The sequence below is a fragment of the Balaenoptera physalus genome (assembly GCF_965194825.1).
Source record: "Balaenoptera physalus genome assembly, chromosome: 10".
Lineage (NCBI taxonomy): Eukaryota > Metazoa > Chordata > Mammalia > Artiodactyla > Balaenopteridae > Balaenoptera > Balaenoptera physalus.
The window spans coordinates 66,686,568-66,707,382 of record NC_138889.1 but is presented as its reverse complement, the minus strand read 5'-3'; the positions used below and the strand labels follow the sequence as shown (position 1 = coordinate 66,707,382).

Here is a 20,815-nt window from a genome sequence, read left to right as displayed (position 1 = left end):
CCACTAATTTTAGCAAAACAAAACTAAAAGCAAACAAAAAACATATATACCTTCTTTAGCATTGGTCTACTCAATGACTTCAGTGAAAATGGAGTTAATAGCTGGTTATCTTTTTTTAAAAAATACACATTAAGATAAATATAAGAGCATTAAAAAATTTTTAAATGTTCTTATACCACTTGTAATCGTCTTGTATATATGTACCACACCTTGAAAACCTTGGACCACCCTGAGGTGCTAAGCGCCAAATGGTTTAGGTTCTGTGGTGATATTGTTGATCCCTTATTTGTTAGATCGATTAGTTGGTTGGTTTCTTTAGTTCATATGTTAAAAATTTATTAATTGTACTCGGTACAGAACCCTAAACTAGGCTTCAGAGTTACGACATAGGCTAGTAGGAGAAATGAGCTGGATAAGCCTTGGTGCACTAAAATACAAAAATATGAACTAAATATCACTAAAATATGAACACGGCAGATGCAGGAGTAGTAAACTGTTCCAGGGAGTACAGGGGGTGGAGGTAGAGAATCCAGTCCAACCTGGGAAAATAAGGGGAGACAGTATGGAGGAGGTGATATTGCTGGACCCACATTTCCCGCAGCTTTGCCCAGATCTTATTCTAAGGGGTACTCCTTTCTGAGGCTCAAGGTATTTTCTTGGTTATATCATGGAAAAGCTGTTTGAGTGCACATTCCTCTTATTCCTCCATCTCCTTTTCCTTCACTTTGCACCCTACCTCCCTCCCTCATCCTGACGCTTTAGTCATGACGGGTAAGATCTTGGTTGAGCTTGGAGTTCTGAGCCAAGTAAACATGAGAAGCCCATTCTGGAAGGGTAAATGGGGCTTCTAGAGGGGGTCTGGGATACTGCCTCCTTGGTCCAGTTGTTTCTGGCCCCAAGACTGTGTTTATGTGGCCCAGTGTTAAAATGCTTGGACTTAACAAGGGGCAGTGGTCAGGGGCCTGTGGATTTGAGAGAGTCCAGAAATTAGCCCATATATGCACTCTGTGACAGATACTCCGAGGGACTGGATCAAGGCACTGAGTACCTTGTGTCCTGGGGATCTGAACTTTGAGCCTCATATTGAGGGTTGTGAGCTGAGTGGAGGTGGACTGGGGCTAGAAGGCTGGCGCACAGGGGAGTGTGCTCAACCCAGCATGAAGAGGCCCAGTAGCTGCTTCACCACAGGGCAGTGGGATCTAGGATAATTATAGGCTGAGCCCACGCTCTCTGAGTTCAGAGCCTCAGGGTCGGAGGGGAGTAGGTGGGAAAAGGGTCAGAGGCAGGTGGGATTAGGTCAAGAATAAGGACCTGGAAGAATTTCCTACCATAAAATGCCAGGACTTGAGCAAAGAATGGGTTTTTCTCTGTTTTCCCAGGAAGGCTGTGAAGCAAAGTATGTGTAGCAGTGGCCAGCACACTGGAGGTCCTGCCAGCTGTGGCTCCCAGGCAGAGGAGGGCTGGAATTGCTATCTGGAGGAATGCGTTTGTTTTGTTGATGCAAAGGCCCTGGTAGAGCCCATGAAGAGACTGCTTGATTGGCAGTAAGCAGATTGTCTTCCAAGAGAACTTCGTTAGATATTGCCAGTGCTTCTGCTTTGTAAAGGCTGCTTTGTCTCAGACTGATGGCTAGGAGTGAGTCCCAGGCAGAGCTGCAGTCTTCTTCCAGGCACTTCCCAGGCCATTTCCTAATTTCCCCATCCTGTGTTTGGTGCCTTTCTTCTCTTAGGCCAGCTGTTCTTAGGCAGGGAGTCTGAATCTCCATCTTTTCCTCTAGGAAAGGTTGCCTTATGTTGGTGATGATCTTCTTCTATCTGATCCCAAGCAGATGACTCCAGAGCCCCATGGGGTTCTGCTGAAAGGATTAGATGGAGGCTCTGTAGCACCTGAAACAAGAAGTCTTTCTGCTGCTTTGGACTCATTCAGAAAGCAAGGGGACTAGGTGACTAGGATAGAACCATGGGTCTGGGTGACTGCCAAAGAACAATGCAGTAGAACATTGAAGCTAGAAGGGACCATTGGAGAACAGCTAGTTCCAACAGCCCAATAGTCCTCTCATTACATGCAGGAAAAAGCGGAGGCTCTATGGGGGACAGGGACTTGCTCAAGATCTCACTGCCCTGTAACCAGGACCTGGACTCCAGTCTGATGACTCTTTTCTCTACTCCTGAATTTTTAGTTTTTCCCTTCTTAACCACATTGCCACTCAGCGGTAGAAAAGGAAAATCGTTAAGTTCTAAAGAGCTCTTGTGTAAACCTGCCTACTCACATGGCAACCAGAGCCCTGTGTAGGAAAATGCGCAGGATGCATGGGTAGCACTGGGTGTCTTCAGCGGACATGCTGCTGGACCCCAATCAGGTGGGCACTGGGAGCTAGGCTCCCTAGAGGCATCTGAAGTTATACTGCATCTCTTAGGCATTCTAGGATCCAGCCAGTAATATTGAGATAACAGCTTTCTTTTCTTGAATTCCAGTGATCCCAAAGTAAGGAGTGACTTTAAAAGATTTATTCTGCTCCTGTGTTTTCAGATTTGGCATTTCAGTTTTTAAAGGGGCAAGAAAAGACTATAATCTCTTCTAGTGACCAAATCTAGAATCTAATGATCATATACACACATATATATTAAAAAAATATATATATATATAAAATTTTTTTTCTTCTCTTGAATTTGAGTGGATAGACTAAGTCTATCCACTCAAATTCCCTCATCTAATGGAGGGGACAGCTGTTTCTGTGGGTTTTTTTTTTAAAGCGTCTTTTTAAATGATTCATTTATCGAACACATTAATTGGTCGCCCACTCTGAATGAAATATGAAAGTAGATAGACTTCAAGGGGCTCACAACTGTGGGGGAGAGGGAGTGCAAGTAGCAGTGATAAAATGATATAAATACCATGATAAAGGCATCCTAAACTGCTTGGGCTTGCAGAGTAGACAAACAGATCCTGCCAGGAGATCAAGAAATATTTCACAGAGGAGGTGATAACTGAGTTGGGCCTTGAAGGCGATTTGGTTTTGCTAGTTAGGGGAGGAGAGGCACTCAGAAAAAGATAACAGTGTGAGCAGCTGGGGAGGGAGAGGAGAAATGCAGTTTTCAGAGCACCAGCTGGTGTGTGATGGTTGTGCCTGTAATGGAGTGGTGGTCGTGGGGGAGTGTGGCAGGAGAGGAAGCCAGAAGGGATTTCAGATTTTGGTGGCGATGTCTGTCACGAGAGGGGTTTGGGCTTAGGCACACTGCTATTGCTATTATTTAGGCCTTCATTATTTTCCCCCCAGACAGTAGTTTTCAGTTTCTTTTTAGTAATGGAAAAACATTTTTTCAAACTATTTACACCCATCTCCAAATTATAAAACATAAGATGACTTTTTAAAGTAAAAGTGTATTTTCTGTAAGCACAGTGACCTGCACAGTGGAGGTGAGAGAAAGCATTTTTGTACTTGAATGGAGCTGACCTGGGAGACCTTCTCATCTGTGGGCGTTGAGCCATTCCTGCATCCCGCTTGGTTTGGCAGTGACGCTGGTGGTGGAGTGCCTGTGAGTGGGCACTCTGGGACTGGGAAAGGCTGTAAAACCCTGGAGCGCGTCCCCGGAAGAGTGACCTTACGAGGAAAGTTCTGGGAAACAAACCACAGGGAGACTTTACAGGAATTTTTGGTCGAGCCCACAGGCAAGGCACATGAGGAAAAGACATGTAATTATAGTTTGTAAGTCTATGAAAAGATACAATGAGTGACGTGCAATGGCTGTTCTAAGTTTCTTCTTCCTGTTGGACAGGAAGAAAGGGGGTTTTATGCATTCATTCAGCAGATTTTTATTGTGTGCCAGCCGTGAGCTGGACCCTATACTAAATGCAGAGAATATGGCGGTTAGCAAAACTTTCAAGCTTCCTGCTCCTAAGGAGCTCAGGGGGGAAACAAGGAATCACACAAATGAGCAATTGCAGGTTATGGTAAGTGCCGTGGAGGATGAGTCCTCCCTTAGACTGGAGGATCGTGGGAGACTCCTCTGAGGAGGTGAGAGGCAAGTTGAGGCCAGATGAGTAACATTCAGCCAGGTGAAGGCTAGGGTGTGGAGGAGTGTCGCAACAGCCTGGAGAAAATCTGACACTTTGGGGAACTAAAAGGAGGCCTGTGTAGCTGGCACCCAGAGCGGGAAGGCAGGAAATGTGCTGAGAGGAGAGGAGGCTGGAGAAGGATCATGCTGGGCCTTATAGGTCCTGGTAAGAATTTAGATTTTATCCTAAATGCAGTGGGAAGCCATTGAAGTGTGCTAAGCAGGAAATGACATGATTTGGTGTAAAAGGGTGATTCAGACAGCTCTGTGGAGAATGGAGGTGTGAGGGCAAGAGTGAAAGCTGGGGCGATTAGGAGGTTTGCGCAGTGGTTAAGGGGAAAGACGGGGGTGGCAATGGAGGTGCAGAAAAACGGACAGATAAAAGATAAATCTTGGAAGTAGAATTATTTGGAGTCGGTAAGTGGATTGGCTGCGGGGAGTGTGAGGTAGGGATGTACAAGCATATCTCCTGGGTTTCTGGCTCAAGTCTGCATGTGGACTCTCAGCAGATGCTAGACCACATACAGCTGTAAAAGCCCTATCCTTCCAGAAAGGTCAGGTAGGATTGATCTGAATCCAGCCTTGCAGAGGCAGCAGAAGGATTCAGCTGTCCTTTTGCTCTGCCCAGTTCAAGGAGCTTATACACAATAGCAGCACCCAAGCAGAGATTTCAGTTCTCCCACTAACGCGGCCCTTACTATGTCCCTACCTGGTCCCCCCAGGGGAGGGCCCTAAGGAACCGCTGTAACCCCGTGTGCCACTAGGGGGAGCATGGCCTGCATTCTGTGTCTGGTCTGGAGGGCTTTTTGAAGTTTGCATTACTTTAGAGACTGACTTGTATCAGCTTTAGTACTCAACCTTGTCCCTTCATGCTGCTTAGAAGAATTCCTGACGTATGGTAGGTGCTCAGTAAACATTAGTTGGTATTAATATTATAACTGTGACTATTGTCTTATTGTAGAAATGAATGGGCATCACCTCTGCTTTCTCATCATGGAGACTGGGCAAGTGGAATGTGCATTTTGGGCATCAGGAGAAGAGCAGAGGGCTGCCTGTTGGGAATGGGATGGGGGAGAAGTTTAGTGATTTGATGGTGTTGCCCTTGCCGTTTCATCTTGTCTTCCTTTGCAGATGGGGGTAGGGGACACTAGGGCCTACGAGGAATTCCTGAGTTGGTACTTGGGTCAGGGTATTGGGTTGGGTATTTCCAGTAGGTGGTTGAGTATGCCCTCTTTGAAGCTCTGATTGCTTCACTGAAGCAACAGTGTCCCCCACTTAGGGTTTGTGCCATTCTGTTATTTCCTGTTGTATTTTGTGACACGCCTCCTACCTTACCTCCTGACATATATTTACCTTTTAAACTCGACTGAATTAAAATCTTGTTTTAAGAAATTTGTGATATATTGGAGATTAGTCAAAAACACAGAAATTCTGCAAGGGATCTCAGTATTAAAGATTCCATCAGGATCTCTCTAGCACTGTTTTAGGAAGCAACACTGAAAAATGTCTTCCTTGAGCCTCAGTGTCCTCTTGGGGGCATACTGACTGCCCCAGGTTTTTGTTTGTCGGTGGTGAAGAACAGCTGAGATGAAGCTCTTAGCTCAGTGCCCGATTGAAGGAGAATGCTTTCACATACATCTTCTCATGCTCGTCCCAGCCCTGTCACTTGCCCAGGGGGTAGGTTTTATAGGTGGAAACTGGGAGGCTAGGTGATTTGCCCAAGGGCACATGGCTGTTGTGGAGCCTGGCACTGCCTGATATTCTGACCCCTGCTCTGTCTGGTGCTCTTGGAACTACTCTGCTTAATATACGGAAGAGAGTTGAAAGGCTTGGGTACTATTTCTAGATCTGTTATCTTCTGGTTCTGTGACCTGGGCCAAGTTATTTGACCTCTCTTTTAGATTTTTAAAAAAATCTGTTAAATTAGTATGATAATACCAATCCTAACTCTGGGTCTCTTGGGTTGAACAGATGAGCCAAGATTTGTAAGCGTACTTTGGAGAAGTGTAAGGGAATTTATAGCTATAGGGCAGGACTTTTTTTCTCTAATCTGTGCACCAGTATGTTTCACATCTCATAGAGGCTATTGTAGAGCCTTCAGGCTAAAAGATGATAGTAGGGCCTATCTGATCACGACTCAGAAGGAGTCTCTATCTTCCCCAGGGAACCCAGCCTTGTATCTCATAACTGGCTGTCAAAAAAGCTGTTAGTTTGTAAGATCAGATGGCAGTGTACTTTAGAGGAAAGTACCAGACTAGGGGCAGCGGACTGGTCTCTACTGTTAGTTCTTCGACTGCCAAACTGGCTTTCTAACTGTGGACTAAATATTTGATCCCTCTGAGCCTTAGTTTTCCCATCTATAAAATGGTGATAATGATATCTATCCAGTATACTTCAAAAGGTTTTGGGGATCGAACAAAATAGTGCATGTAAAAGAATATTACAAAGCAGGGGACTTCCCTGGTGGTCCAGTGGATGACTCCGTGCTTCCAATTTAGGGGGCCCGGGTTTGATCCCTGGTCAGGGAACTAGATCCCACATGCCACAGCTAATAGCCGGCACAGCCAAATAAATAAATATTTTTAAAAATATATTACAGAGCAGAAATCTGCACCGGGGGATTACACTTAGAGGGCCTGCTGTGTCCCAGGCACTGTGCTAGCTCTTTAACAGCACTGATATTATTTCTGGCCATGACGATAGCTCACAGAAAGCCTGGGCTTTAGGCTGTATTTGTATCACATTTGTTGCTTGGGCTGTGACTCTGACTTGCCCAGGACACTTACTGGACCTGACCTAGTGTCTTTCCTCTCCACTGCAGGAAGATGAGAGACTGCTTTGGCACCAGCACTAGTACCATGAGTCCCTGCACTGGTTAAAGCCATCGCCACGACCTGGGCAGGCAGCAAGGTAAGCAGAGAGGCCAGTCCAGGCGAGCTCCAGGGAGGTGAATGCATTTCCGCCTCAGCTGCTGCTGGGGAAAATCCCAAGCGCACAAACAAGTCAAGGCAGTGCATCTGGGTCCTCCTACCCTCACTCCAGGACCCAGAGGAAGGGCTTGCTTCCCCTCCAAGTGTTCCAGCTAGCTCCCTCCCCCCCTGGCCAGGACTCTTCCAAGTTGTAAAAAAATGAGACACTGGTGGGGAGCAGAACAAGTCCACTCACTGTCTTCTCCCTTCTCCCCTGTGAGCTGCTGAAGCGAGTTCCCAGGAGCAGCCCAGAGCCCTTGTCTGACTGGAGGGGAGGTAGGAGGAGTGGAATGCGTGCAGAGACCAAGCTGATCAAAAGACAGTGCTGTTTCGTGAAAGCCTCCCAGAACTGAGGGAGAGAGAGGGAGACAGCGAGGGAGGGGTTGGGGGAGAGAAAGGGAGGGAGAGAGAGAAAGGGAGGGAGGGAGGGAGAGATCGGGAGCGAGCGCTGGCGAGAACAGGGTCTCCATGACGACTGGCCTGGCCGGCCAGCCGTGCTCCGCTCATTTGGCTGGAAGGAGCGCCACGAAAGGTCAGAGGAAGGAGCCGTGGGAAGCTCGCAGCAGGTATCCGAGCCGGAGCGAGTGGATTTGGGGGCCCTGGGCTCCCTAGCAGACTGTGGTGTGAGCCAAACCGCTGAGAATGGAGTGGGCAGGAAAGCACCGGGACTTTCAGGTAAGGTCAGCTCCGGGCTTGGATTGTTTTTCCTCCTTTCCTGGCCAGTCTTGGGCTGTTTTCTGGGAGGCAGGCAAGTGTCTGTACTCTGTGCTCGGGGTTTGGGGCTCAGGAATGATGTCATGCTCCAACAGTTGGATTCTATTAGCTTAAGGAGGAGGGAAACAGCCAATTTTCTTGACTTTGCAGATCTAGCTGATCTCACTCTTACTGAACCTGAGGTGTTTAGACTTCACTATAGGAATCATCATCTTACTTTTATTTAGCACAAAGGCTCAGGATATTTTACAGGAAGAGTCTTTTATGTAGAAAAAATGAGTTATCGTCACTCCAGCATTGTGTTTGTAGTTCTTACATGGAAACTCCGGTGTCTTTTGAGTGGCTTGGTTTGTTCTAGTGAACACTGTCTGTTTTGTCTCTTGGTGCTGCTATGTCTGACCTAATGAAAAAAAAAAAAAAAAAAGCTAATTAACTCAACTGGGAGCCTGTGGTGAGCTCCAAGTCTCTCTGGAGTAGTTATTAGGACAGAGGGACTGTCCTAGGGATATCTGAACCGGGGTCGGTCTCTCTCTCTGGCCCCCAGGTAGCTTGGTAAGAAGCAAGCTGTCCTCCTTCATTAATAAAGTCCATCACAGGCTTTCCTAAGAAAATACATGGGGTGGAGGCAGGTGGTGTCTGGGGGCTGAGGGACCTGCAAAGAGCTTTCTTATCCAGATATCTCAGAGTGAGCTGCTGCTAAGAGCTAGGTTACCTGAGGAGACATGAAGTGCTGTGGTTGTGCTGAATGGATTCCTTGGTTAATATTTTAACCAAATCTCAGGGCATGAAGTGTCCATGCCGCACGCCCCTTCTACACTGTTTGTCCTATGTTTTGGTGAAACTTGTTCTGACCTAGAGGACTAGTGTGTGGTGAACTCATTGTGGCCTAGGAGAAGAGACTGTTCCAGAAAGGCACTTTCATAGGTGATGAGGTAGCTAAGGCTGTCAGTGATCTTATCAGGAGGGTTAACGCAGTGGACACTCCCTGCCGTGGAGAACCGTCAGGATGTGCTTCCGCTTCAGCCATGTTATATCTTAAACTTACTACTGGGCCTCAGGAAACTTGGTGGATGCCTTTGGTTTCTCTGTGGGATGAGGGAACAGCTGCCGTCCTGTCTCTTTGGTTTTTCTTCTTGAACTTTCTGAACAGAATGTCTTTTGTACTCTGGCAAACAATGAGGGGGGCCTTCTGATTAACTTCGGGTCAGCTTGCCAATGAAAGCACTGGCCATGTCCCCAAGCGGGCTCCCTGAATGTGGACATGTGTGCATCACTGTTGTGGCCCGAGGCTCCATAAGGGTGAACTCCATGGCCCTGGACCTCAGGCGGGCCGCTTCTAAAGTGATGCCTCCTTTCACTGCACTCCAGGGCTCCTCTGCTTGGTTGACACCTCGGTTAACTAGGGGGATGTGGCATGGCGCTGTTGGCTGGGACTCAGGTTGGGGGATGTGAGGAGGAGGCCTCTCTGAGTCAGTGGGCCCTTCGGTGGGCAACTCACATCCAGGATCTCAGTTCTCCTCTACTTGTGTGGTTGTGTTTGGGCAGCTCCTCCAATTTTATGGCCCCTGCACGTGTGAAGAGGGCTAGCAGGTGATCTTTCTTTTGGTGCAGCAGAATGAATAATGGATTTGGGTTTAGGAGACTTGAACCATGGCCAGGTTCTGCTACTTACCATAAAGGTAGCCACGGGCAAGGCCCTCAACCTCTACGACCTTCAGATTTATTGGCTGTGAGATGCAGATAATGATAATAGCTCCTTCATAGGACTGTTGGGGGGAGCAAATGAAATAATTTCCATGAAAGTAGTTTTAAACAAGTCAAGTCCTATATATTGTAAGATGTTATGAATTGACACTTGAAGGATGGTCCCTCTCTCTTCTGGAAAGTCACTTTGCTCTTTGTTCTGGTTTTCCCATTTTTAAAGTCCCTTCTTCTCTTTTGCATTTATAAATAAAAATGAGAAAATCCTTTTAAAACTTCTTCAAGATGTGAAAAGAAACAAATAGTGCTTTCTTTGGGTTGGGAAGTTTAGTGATGTTCACTGTGTAGACTTTGAGCCATAAATGATCCTTCAGAGATGAAGCTCTCCTTGGGTCACCTGACTCACATGTTTTAGTATAGAGGAGAGGGATTCCAAGAGACCCTTTGCTTTTCCCCACAGCTGCCTGGCGCTTACGGAGTCATAGATTTTAGAAGCTGGAAGAGAGGCTACTGGTTGCCAGGGCTGGTTCCCTCATCCTGTTAGGTTCTGCTGGGGAAACTGTTTCGAGTGAGCAGGGAGGCCTTTCTCCTACATTTTGGGTTTGAAAGGCAGGGTTCTAACTGGCAGGAAGCGTTATTGCTCTGAAAGGTCCTTGGGGGCTGGGCAGCTCTTTTAGGAACCTGTGGCTACAGCTTAGAGGGAAATAAGAAAGAAACAAGGAAGTGGGAATTCCAAGGGCAGAGATACTCGATATGCCCTGGGACTGTGCAAAGAACAGAATAGCAGGGGAGTGGAGCCTCTGGGCAAGGGCGTCCCAGCTCTGTCCTCAGAGACCCCGGGAGGCTCCTGGCATACTACGTGGGAACACAGGGAGGGGCTGGCACCCCATCTGCAGCCGCAGCTTTTGTTGTAGGGCAAGGGCACACCTGCCAGCCAGGCCCTGGAGTAGTGCCTTGGAAGAAGCCCCTGAACAGACAGATTTTTTTTTTTTTTTTTAATAGCGGAGCCTTTTTTTCCAGGTGAATCTTGTCACAGCATCCTCTCCAGCCTGAGGGGAAGCTGTCCACAGCTTAGCTTGGGGCTGCAGCTGTTCCCCACTCCTTGTCAGCCCAGTTTCCCAGAGCTGAGTCACAAATCGGATCCCTCCATGTTCCTTAAGGGTGAAAAAGTAACATTCCTGTTCTTACTCCCTCTCTCCCCCTTCCTTTACTCCTTTTACTGCACTTTCTCCCCCTGGGCTCCTTCCCTCTGTAAAATTAGAATAATCAGTCACCCAGGGAAGTTGAAATTCTGAAATACTTTGGAGGACAGGCCAAGGCCGTCCTCAGTTCTGCTGGCTCTGCCCCTGTCCCTGGAATGCAGGGCTTGGGCGTACCATTTGGACGGGCACCCCAACTCCAGATATCACGGCCACACTGCTGGCCCGGGACTAAGAGAGGCTGCGCCCTGTCCCCACCTAACCCGATTCTAAGGACTACTTCAGGGAGATAGGAACCTGAGGGAGGTAGAGGGTCCGAGTCCTGGGCCGTCCAAAGCACCTCCCTGCAGGCTGGCAGGACTGAGAGGCTGAGAGCATGTCATCCTGTTGCTTCTCTTAGCTATTATCTGTCACTGCCCTGGAGACTCCTGATTTCTCATGTTGGGCCCAAGAGAGTTTGCTGAGGCAGCCAAGCAAAGGGAACGTGTGTGGAGCGGGGGGGAGGCCGGGCAGCAGCCCTGCAGGGCTTTGACTTGTCTTCCTTCTGTCCCTCCAGAGAGCAGGGAGAGCAGGCTGCGGGGAGGGGGCCTCGCAGGAGCCATGCGAAAGTGGAGAAGGGGCCAGGAGGGCTTGAAAGAAAAAAAAAAAAAGACCACCTGGCATGGTCTGCAGAGATTTCTCTTTCTGTGGGAAAACTTGCATGAGTGAGTGGCTTCTTCTGGGGGTGGGGAGGGAGACTGTGCGTCTCTTTTATGCTGGGGAGGAGGTGCTCTGTGCACCTGTCCCAGGAGGTGGGTGGGGTGAAATGCTGGGTGCATCCATCTGAGGAGAACATGCCACGTGATACTGTCTTATAGGAAAAATCCAGGGTCTCTGTTTCTAGCCATGGGCCCTAGAAAACTGGCCTGCGTGTGTGTATGTGTGTGATGAGGGGAGAGGAGGATGCTGAATGAGTCTAGACTACCTTATTGAAGGATTTCTCCAAAGATCCCTTCTCATTTTTTTTGGCTCAGGTATACTGCTGTTGAGGGGCTGTTGAAATGATCACGGTACTCTTCTCTGAAAACTGCCTGAATCTTCGATTGCACTGTCTCTATAAAGGGTGAATTATATGCAATCAGGATATGAAGCCTTCTTAACCAAAGCTGACGTGTTCCTAAGAGTTTGTCATGAAACCACCTGTTTCTCAAAGATCCAGACTCTTTTTCTGTGTGACTTGTCACTGAAGGGATTTGTATGTGAGCTGGAGATTGGCTAATAGGAAGCGTCACAGTGGATGAAGGACTATTTGAACCTGGGAAAAATGAGATAAACATAGGGTTATGGGAGACAAGATCTGAAGCAGTAGAAAGATTACTAGAAGGAACAGGAGAGAGGCCCTGGGAAGGAGATTGAGGAGAGGGTAGTTCTCAGGGACAGGAAGGGTGATAGAGGGTGTACCTGGGCTGACCTAGGAGGCCTTCGTGATATAGCAGAATGCCGGCCCACCCCCAGGGGCTCAAGGAGACAGTGTCGTGTAGGTCCTAACAAGCACTGGGAGGGCAGGAGTGGGTGGGGGCGGCTGGCACTGGGGTCAGCACCCCTGTTCATTTGCTCTTTGGGCTCAGAGACATCTCTGGTGCCCATATGTTCTCTTGGTCTGTTTACCCATTTAGTCAGTGAATACAGAGGGTCTGGGCCAAGAGCTGGGGAGGATCTAAAAAAGTATCAAGTGTGGGATTTATCCCATATATATATATATATAGTATTACTTGTTGTAGTATAGTTATTTCCTCCCCAGTGTGAGCCTCTGTCCGTGTGACTGAGAAGAAACACAGACCTACTGAAGTTTTAGGTTTTGATGGTAGGGTTAATGGCCATCTCATGCTTTAGACTGGGAAAAAGGAAGAGGGTCCAACTCTTAGACTCTGATTTGAAGCACTGTTTGAGTAATGGGAGAGAGCCGACTAAAGGACTGGAAATAGGAGGACGGTGTCCTAGGCTTCTCTGAGAGCGTCAGACCATGGGGTGTGTGTGCAGGGGTGGGGAATGGGAAAAGGGAAATGGGAAAATTGGAAGGAAAACTATAAAGTCAGCTAGTTTCTAGAACTCTTTAGCTTTGTTTGAGGAACTGATTTTGGTATGTTCATTCATGTCTTGGAACACAGGCTCCCTTACGGAGTTCTGACAACTGAGTTTTATAGATTGCTTTTAAGTGAGTCAACCTGTAATGTGTGTGTTCAACTCTCAGTGACTATTAGATATTCAGTGAGTGTATGGTGCTGCCTTAGAGCAGCTCTGATGGAACTATTTGCACATAATGAGAGAATCTTACATGCAGTGTAGTGAGGTGATTAAGGGCTGGAACTCAGGGGTCATATAAACATAGGTTTAGAATCTGACATTACTGTTTACTAGCTGTGTGACCTTGGGTAATTTATCTAATCTCTCTGAGCCCCAGTTTTCTGTGAGGCATCTGTAAAATGGATATAATAATAACTCTTAGCTTGTTACAGTTGTGGTGAGGATTGAATGAAATGATACACGTAAAGCTCTCAGCCCAGTGCCTGGCACACAGTAAATGTTCAGTGCTTTCCATTATTATTATCAACTTAGAGCAGCTCTTGGAAGAGAGTAAGGCTGGCATCTCTTAATCAGGTTGGGGTTACTATGCTAGGAAAGTCAAATCATATTCTTCTTTTAGAAGGAGTGTATACTTTGTACTTTATTCATCTTTCAAGAACCCAGGAGAGTTTCTGACGTGGTCCTTCTCAACCCAGCTTCATAGGCTCAGCTTTACCCTCTTGTAGGATGCTTACCCTTCACAGTCGTGGGAGTCTAGAACTGCTTCTTGCTTGCCCCTTTCCTACAGGCTGGCCCAGGTAGGACCTTGAGGTCCTCCTTAACGCAGCATTGGAGGCCCTTCCCAAGCTGCTCTCAGTGCTCTGGACACTGGCTACCCTAGCACTCCTCACCTCTGCTTCCATGAATTCTATCCTGTATCCTTCAAGACCCAGCTTAGAACATAGGTTTCGCAGCCAGCTCTGGAGGTTCATAGTCTGGAGCTTCCTCTTACTATCTGTGGACCTCTGGAGTTAACCTTTGTAAACCTTAGTGTCTTTATCTGTAAATTGGGAGTAATATTACCCATCTTAAAGATCTGTTGCAGGGGTTAGATGAGATAATTTACATAAAGCACTTAGCTTAGTTTCTGGCACACATATGCTCTCAATAAATGCTAGCTGCTGCTGCTGTTAGAGATCTCTCCCTCCTATGAACTTCTTTGCCCGCATACAGGAGTAGAAAGAGCCCTGGCCAGGTAGTAAGCAGATCTGAGCTTTAGTCCTGGCTCTAGCTATGACTTGCTGGGTGACCTTGGGGAAGTAACTTGGCTTCTCTAGGCTTCAGTTTCCTCTTCCAGGAAGTGGAAGGTTTGGATTGAGTGTTTTCGTTGACATTCTGACTTGACTCTTGATATGCATTATCTTATCTTTCCAACTAGATTTCCCTAAAGTCCTATGAAGCTAAGTAAAATATTTGATACATTTTATTTCCTCAAACTGACCAACATACTTATAGTTTATGCTTAAAAACGTATTTGGGTAACTTTTTTTTTTTAACCCCATCAGCTGGATTCTAGGAAGCATTTTGCCTTGGTTCGTATAACTTGGAGACTGGGAACTTGTTCTCAGCTGCATAGGGCTTGGTTGCAACAACTTGCAAAGAGGCTCTAGCCCTTAGTAAGCTAGAAGGTCTCCCAGGTCAGTAAGAAAGGAGGTGGTGGTTTCACTTAGTGCCTCTGGAAAAATTTTGGTCAACACATGTTTGGAGTACTCATTTGTTCTGCTGTAAAGACTTAGACCAGCTCTGTGAATAAATACGGCCAACACTGTTTCCTTCTCTCAGTGGAGAAAACTGGCAGTGTTTTTTGACAGACCCTCTCTCCTTAGAGTCTGGAGTGAGCCTGTTGTGCTCAGAGACAAACCTGTGTGTTAAGGGAAGAGCCGTCCAATGAAAGAGTGATGTCTAGAGCCTGGTCGGGCTGTCGGGGTTCACATTCTGGCTCTGCCACGTCCCAGCTCTGTCGCCTTGGGTAAGGTACTTAGCCTCCCATGCCCCAGTCCCTCTTCTATAGAATGGAGGTGGTAATAGTACTATTTCATAGGGTCGTGGTGAGGCCTAAATGTCAAGTGCTGAGTATAGCACCTCATATCTAGCACTTCATGCAATGTGAGCCATTATAGTTATATTTATTATTCCCTTGTAAGCCAAGTAGAGTTTGTTTCTGAGGGGCTAGTCTGTCTGTCCAGTTTGTTCTGCTGAGAAATGTGAGGCGCTACCCCCTTCCTCCATGTCTTGGACAGATATCTAGTATCGGCAGGGCAGTAGTAAGTGTCCCCTGTCAGTACAGAGGTCATAGCTCTTGTACCTTGTTTTTGTAAAGAATTATGTAAACCAGAGGGGGAATCTGGCTGAACAAAGGAGCATCTAGGTTGAAAGGACCCTCTCTGATGAGTAATGCATGTTCTGTGGCAGAGCCCTGGGCAAAAGAGCAAGAAGGGAAGTGGGCTGAGGGAGAGTGTAAATTCAGGGGCAGAGAGAGCTAGGGAATGAAGAGTGGTGACTATCCCCAGGCAAATGGTTGTGGCTAAGACAGTGAGCTGTGTAAGAAGCTCCTGGCACTTTATCTTCCAGGAGACATGTTGCTTCCCCAGCCCCAGGTGAGACCTGCCCCCGACAGTGAACACTGAGACCAGTCTCCGAGGAGGAGCGGTGGATTGGGACGAGGAGGTGCTAATCTGTTCCTCACAAGAAAGAGTAGTACCGAGTAGCTTGGTGCATCTTATCTACAAGTGTAATTATAAAGAGATTTCCTTGTTCAACTGCAAGAAACAGGAACTTCTGCTGCCATATTTAGCAGCATGTTTTAAGTCCCTCAAATCTCCTTTGAGTGCTACCAAAGCTCTCAGCTTTGTTGTTATCTCTTGTTGAGCTAGAGTCTGGGAAGGTCATATCAACAGTGCCAATTTATGGGCCTGCTGAACCCAGGCTGGCCTAGGGCAGAATGGGGAGTTCCTGGGAGTAGGTGCTTCACAGATTTTCCCTTTGAGTGAGCCTGTTTATGATTTAAGGTTCCTTTTGCTTTAGAAGACCAAACTCTGTGGATTAGGGTCAAACATTTTATTTCTTCCACAGTTTTGCTTCTGTAGGCTCCCAGAGGCGGGAGCTCAGTCTCTACAGTAGCTCCCTGTACAATCAGGAGACGCTCAACCTTGATGGTACTTTCAGCTACCAACACTATGCCTCACACTCCTTACTGGAGGTAAGTTTTCTTGGCACAGAGTTATGCCAGACTCCCCTCCCTCATTTAGTTTATTAGCAATTTTTGACCTATCGTGTGTTCTGAAGGAGTGATTAAAAGAAGTGAAGACCACAGTGTGTAGAAACCACACGTGGGGCCTTGTACTCATTTGTAGGGATCTAAGAATAAGAAGGTCAGACCCATGTGTACCTATACTTTGTCACTTGGCAAATGGATGCAAATAGGGAAAGGAAATTAAAGAACCTGACTGACCCTGGCACCTATAAAGAAGTGTGGTATTTGAATGTGAAAGGAAAATACCTGGGATAGCTGAGTTGAACTTGGCAATGTCAGTGACCTTGGTTTGCAGTCTGTGACTTCACTAACTCAGGGAACTGAGGCTTAGGAATCTAGAAAGGAAAGAGAGCACTGAAGTTTATTTTCTTTGCCCCCCTCTAACCCCCAGATTTACTCACCCCTTTGGGTTCCAACATAAATGGAAATGCCAGATAAATTGCTGTTTTTGAAATGGAGTGGGCAGCGCTGTCCTCTGTGGGACCCGGTCTCTCTGGGTTGTGAGTCATCACTGCTGCTCAGGATTGGGTTACTGCTCAACTGTGCTGGGAGAGCCAGCTGTGAGGATGCTGGTGGTAAGAAGGGCGGTGGGTTTTCTTAACGCTGAGTAAGTGCCCAAAGGGAAGTGGCAGGGGTCAAATTAAAAAGAAAACAATGAGGAACAACTGGAAAATTTTGTTGTATTTAAATCTCATTAAATGGAAGTAGAAAAGCTTTTTTTTTTTTTTTTTTAAATCTCAAAACCCACATCTGTTTGGTAAACCCAGGTGGGTTTCAAAAGCAATGGTATCCAGACTCCTTTTCATCTGAAAAATACCCAAGGTCACATGTCTCCATAGCTTTGCTGGAAGAAGTTGAGCCCTGGGAAGCTGTAGAAACTAAAGGAGAAAACCATGGAGTTACGTGTATTTTACCACAATAAGAAAAGTTATTGGGGAGAAAAAGAAAGCTGTGGAGATTGCAACACTTACGACATTGTCCTGGCCCCTGATAGCAGTTACTGTCAGTGGGGGAGTTGGGATGACTATCCATTTGTGTTCCCTAAGGGTTTATTTCTCCCCAGCCCTTTCTCTTAATTTACATTCTTTCCTTGAGATCCCACTGGGGGGCAGGGAGGGTGTCCAACTCTGCCTCTCTTGTTTAGAAACTTTTTATTTATTCATTCATTCAGCACATCTTTATTGAGTATCCATCCTGTTCTAGGCACAGTTCTCTATGCTGGGGATGTAGAGGTAACTAACACAGCAAAGTCCTTGTGTCATGGGGGGGCGGTAAGTAAAAAAGCAAACAAATCAATAAATGAGATAAAGATAGTGATATGAGCTATGAAGGAAATAATGGTGATGTAAAAGAGAGAGACACAGGAACTTAAAAAAAAATTATTTATTTATTTATTTATTTTGTGTATTTATTTTTGGCTGCATTGGGTCTTTGTTGCTGCACGCAGGCTTTCTCTAGTTGCGGCGAGCAGGGGCTGCTCTTCGTTGCGGTGTGCGGGCTTCTCCTTGCAGTGGCTTCTCTTGTTGCGGAGCACGGGCTCCAGCAGTTGTGGCATGTGGGTTCAGTAGTTGTAACTCGCAGGCTCTAGAGCGCAGGCTCAGTAGTTGTGGTGCACGGGCTTAGTTGCTCCGCGGCATGTGGAATCTTCCTGGACCAGGGTTTGAACCCATGTCCCCTGCGTTGGTAGGTGGATTCTTAACCACTGTGGCACCAGGGAAGCCCGAGAAACAGGAACTTGATAGCTATTTTCAAAAGAGAAGTTAGAGGAGACCTCTCTGAGAAGATGACATTTGAGCTGCAAGTTCAAGGATGAGAAGAAGCTGTGAATATGAAGATTTGGGGAAAGTACATTCCTGGAAGAGGGAACAGCAAGGCAAAGCCCCTGAGGTAGGAAAGAGCTTGGCATGTTGAGAGAACAGAAAGTCATCATTGTTAGAATATAGGGAACAGGTAGATGTAGGGGGGTATAAGATGGTAGAGGCTAGTTCAGGTAGAGCCTTTTGGCCATGGTAAGGAGTTTGGAAAACCAGTATGTGGGGTCTATATTCTAGGTGTGGCACAACTAGGGATAAGGTGTCAAAATATGGGGAAATACAAGGGATCTGGAGTGGGGATAGACACATAAATGATTAGCTAAAGGAAGCTGAATAAATATAATTCAATTCTGCATAATTCTTGGGATCAAGCAATATGTGTTTTAAAAATTTCTGTAGATTTTAGATTTGTGGTATATCATTAGTAGAATGAATGCTTACTCTATTCTAGACGTTGTGTTTTACTAGGTGTTTTCACTTGCATCATTTTAGCAAATTCTCACAACAATCCATGAACGAATTTGTTGATATTCTGCTGTCTACAGCTGAGGAACTCAGACTGGCTAACTTGCTTAAAATCCAAATCTAAGTCTGTATGTTTCCAAAGGATGTGCTCTTTCTATATCCCCACTCTGATTGATGCCACCTCCTCTTAGTTATCCAAAATAGTTAATGAGCATTTTTTTCCTGAATTGTTAAGTGTTGTTTACTGTCATGTTCTCCTTTCTGTCCATTGGAAGCTAAGATAGATTTTGGATGTTTGTGGGGTTGAGTGAGGTTTTTTTTTTGTTTTTTTTTCCATCTTTTTCTGAAAGGAGTACCAGGTTAAATATTGAGACTACCAGTGCATATCAAAACCTGGGGAGGGTGGGGTGTGTGACAAGACTTGGAAACAGCCTGAATCACCTCTCTTTACCTGGGTAGGAAGAGTGATCTTTCTGATCAATACTCCACAAGTAGCTCATTAGATGTCCTATTATGATCCCCCCCTATTTTGTAGTAAGAAGATGGAATTTGGTTTTGGAAAATTTAAGTAATTTGTCAGTAAAATAGCATTTGTAAGTAAACTCTGATTTTCTAGTTCACAGGTCTCTTTTAGAGTCTTCAAGTTTGTTGGCAGTGTTTGAGGAAAGAAATTTGTTAGGCCATAACTTTCACTTGCTGGGAATTGAACATTGACTAGTTTCTATTGGTAGATACTTCTTTTTCAAGGGACTGATCCTGTTTGGACTCTATAAATCAAGGGTGAGGATTCTGAAATGAAAATGTATAGGGTGTTTATAAACTTTCAGTCCTTGGTGTTCATGAGATCTGTGTTCAGCCTGGTTTACCGGCTAGATGGAATAGTTTGTGAAGGGCAGAGCAGGGTGAGATTGAATTTCAGATTTAACATGGATTCCTGACACACAGAGGAATTTCTTTTTTAAGTAATGGGATTCTGCTTTCCTGTTTCCCCTATCCCTGTCTGTGTTAGTAACTACTTTGCTTCTGAAGGAAGAGCTCTGTGGTTAGGAAAGACTCCTTGAGAGAATGCTTTTATCTCCAGCACCTCTTCACTGAGCCCGCACCTACCGTGAGCAGCGACACACAGATGAGCTAGCGGGAGGCCGAAAAGATTGGTGGAGGTCAGAACTTGAAGTGTTCGAACCCTCCAGGAATTGGGGAATCGTTGTTCTTCTGAAAGGAGGAAAGGAACACAACTGGATTTAGTTGGTAGAAAAGAAACCTATGAGACCATGTGGAAGACAGAATTGGAGTGGGAAGAAACTTGTCTGTCTTACTGGGTGTAACTAGAGAGGTAATATTCCAGTTCCCCAAAATTCATTTAAAGCAGACTGTAAGGGAAGTCTGGATGGTGGGGAGGGAGGGTCTGTGCTCCAGATGACAGAGCCCTCTAGGGCCTTAGAGCAGTGGTGTTCAGACGTGAGCTGCCCCCAACTCACCTGGAGATCTTGTTTCTAGTTCAGTAGGTCTGAAGTGGGGCCTGAGAATTTGCATTTTCAACAGGTTTCTAAGTTGCTGCTGCTGCTGCTGGAGGTTAGGAACCACTGCTTAACAGGCTTAGCAGCTGAGATTCAAGTGAGGGTGAGAGGGCCAGATGTTAACTGGTGTGCCTTCTTCATTCACTTAGAATTTCATGTCTACACTTTAGAACCTCTTGGGTCACTAACCCCATTACATCAACAAAGCCTGGTCAAGGTTTGTGCCCTCTGTCCCTAGGACTCTTCTCACAATATCCCTGTCACCTCTGCGTGAGGTTTTCAGCTGTGTGCTTGTCTCTAAACAGCTGTTGACTGATTTTTGGAAAATGCCTGTCCTGGGCACATGATTCTTTTCGGATAGGTGACCTTAATGGCAGGATAAGCTCTCCCCTGCCCTTCAGCACAGCCACCTGGTTGGCAGGACTGTTTCGGGTACTGCAGGGAGGCTCAGCGTTGAGTTTGTTCTGTTGATTAGCCAAGTTTACACAGGACATGCCTGGGAGATTATCTCTTTAGCCCAGGAGTTGAATTTCAAGGGCAAAGTCCACAGTTGGCAACTGATAGGCTGAGAACACCTGGACAGGAGGATTTCACTTGGCTTTCACTTAGCCAGGCCTCAGTGCCTCTTCCCACAGAGGTCAGGTTTTTTGCTTGTCTGCTGCCCAAGCAGGTAACTTCGGGATGCTTCCCCCAGAGCAGCATGGCTCCAGGCACTGCCCCTGGCTGTCTCCTCAAGGACCTGTGACTTCAGGTGAGACATTAGACTTAGTAAATACAAGCTGCCTTCTCTTCCGTGGAGTTCTCATTTCTTGATTCCCTGTGCTTTGCTTCTCCCCTTGAAGGAGGATCTTCATCTCTCCTTCGTGGTCAGTGACTCTTAGATTTGTCCCAGGGCTCTTCTTTTCTTAGCTCCCGTCGTTAGTCCAGAATTCTGTTTCAGTGTGGGAAGGGATATTAAAGGTTACCTGATTTACCTCTGCCCAACCTTTTTCATATCCCTGCACCCACAGAAAATGATGATTTTT

General features: G+C 46.4%; 1 protein-coding gene and 1 long non-coding RNA gene across 6 annotated transcripts in view; one reads left to right on the top strand and one right to left on the bottom strand.

The window, feature by feature from the left end:
* Positions 1–20,815, bottom strand: part of LOC309668375 — a 485,025-nt gene that overhangs the window by 367,010 nt on the left and 97,200 nt on the right. The gene's annotated exons all lie outside the window — the stretch shown is intronic.
* Positions 1–20,815, top strand: part of DENND2B (DENN domain containing 2B) — a 151,340-nt gene that overhangs the window by 37,236 nt on the left and 93,289 nt on the right. For 3 of the 5 annotated variants that reach the window (XM_082478067.1, XM_082478066.1, XM_082478068.1), the window contains one exon: positions 6,877–6,965. The gene's annotated coding sequence lies outside the window, so the exon portion shown is untranslated. Of the gene's footprint in view, positions 1–6,876; positions 6,966–7,439; positions 7,700–20,815 lie in introns of those variants that run through there. The other 2 variants (XM_082478065.1, XM_082478069.1) reach the window with 2 other exon arrangements.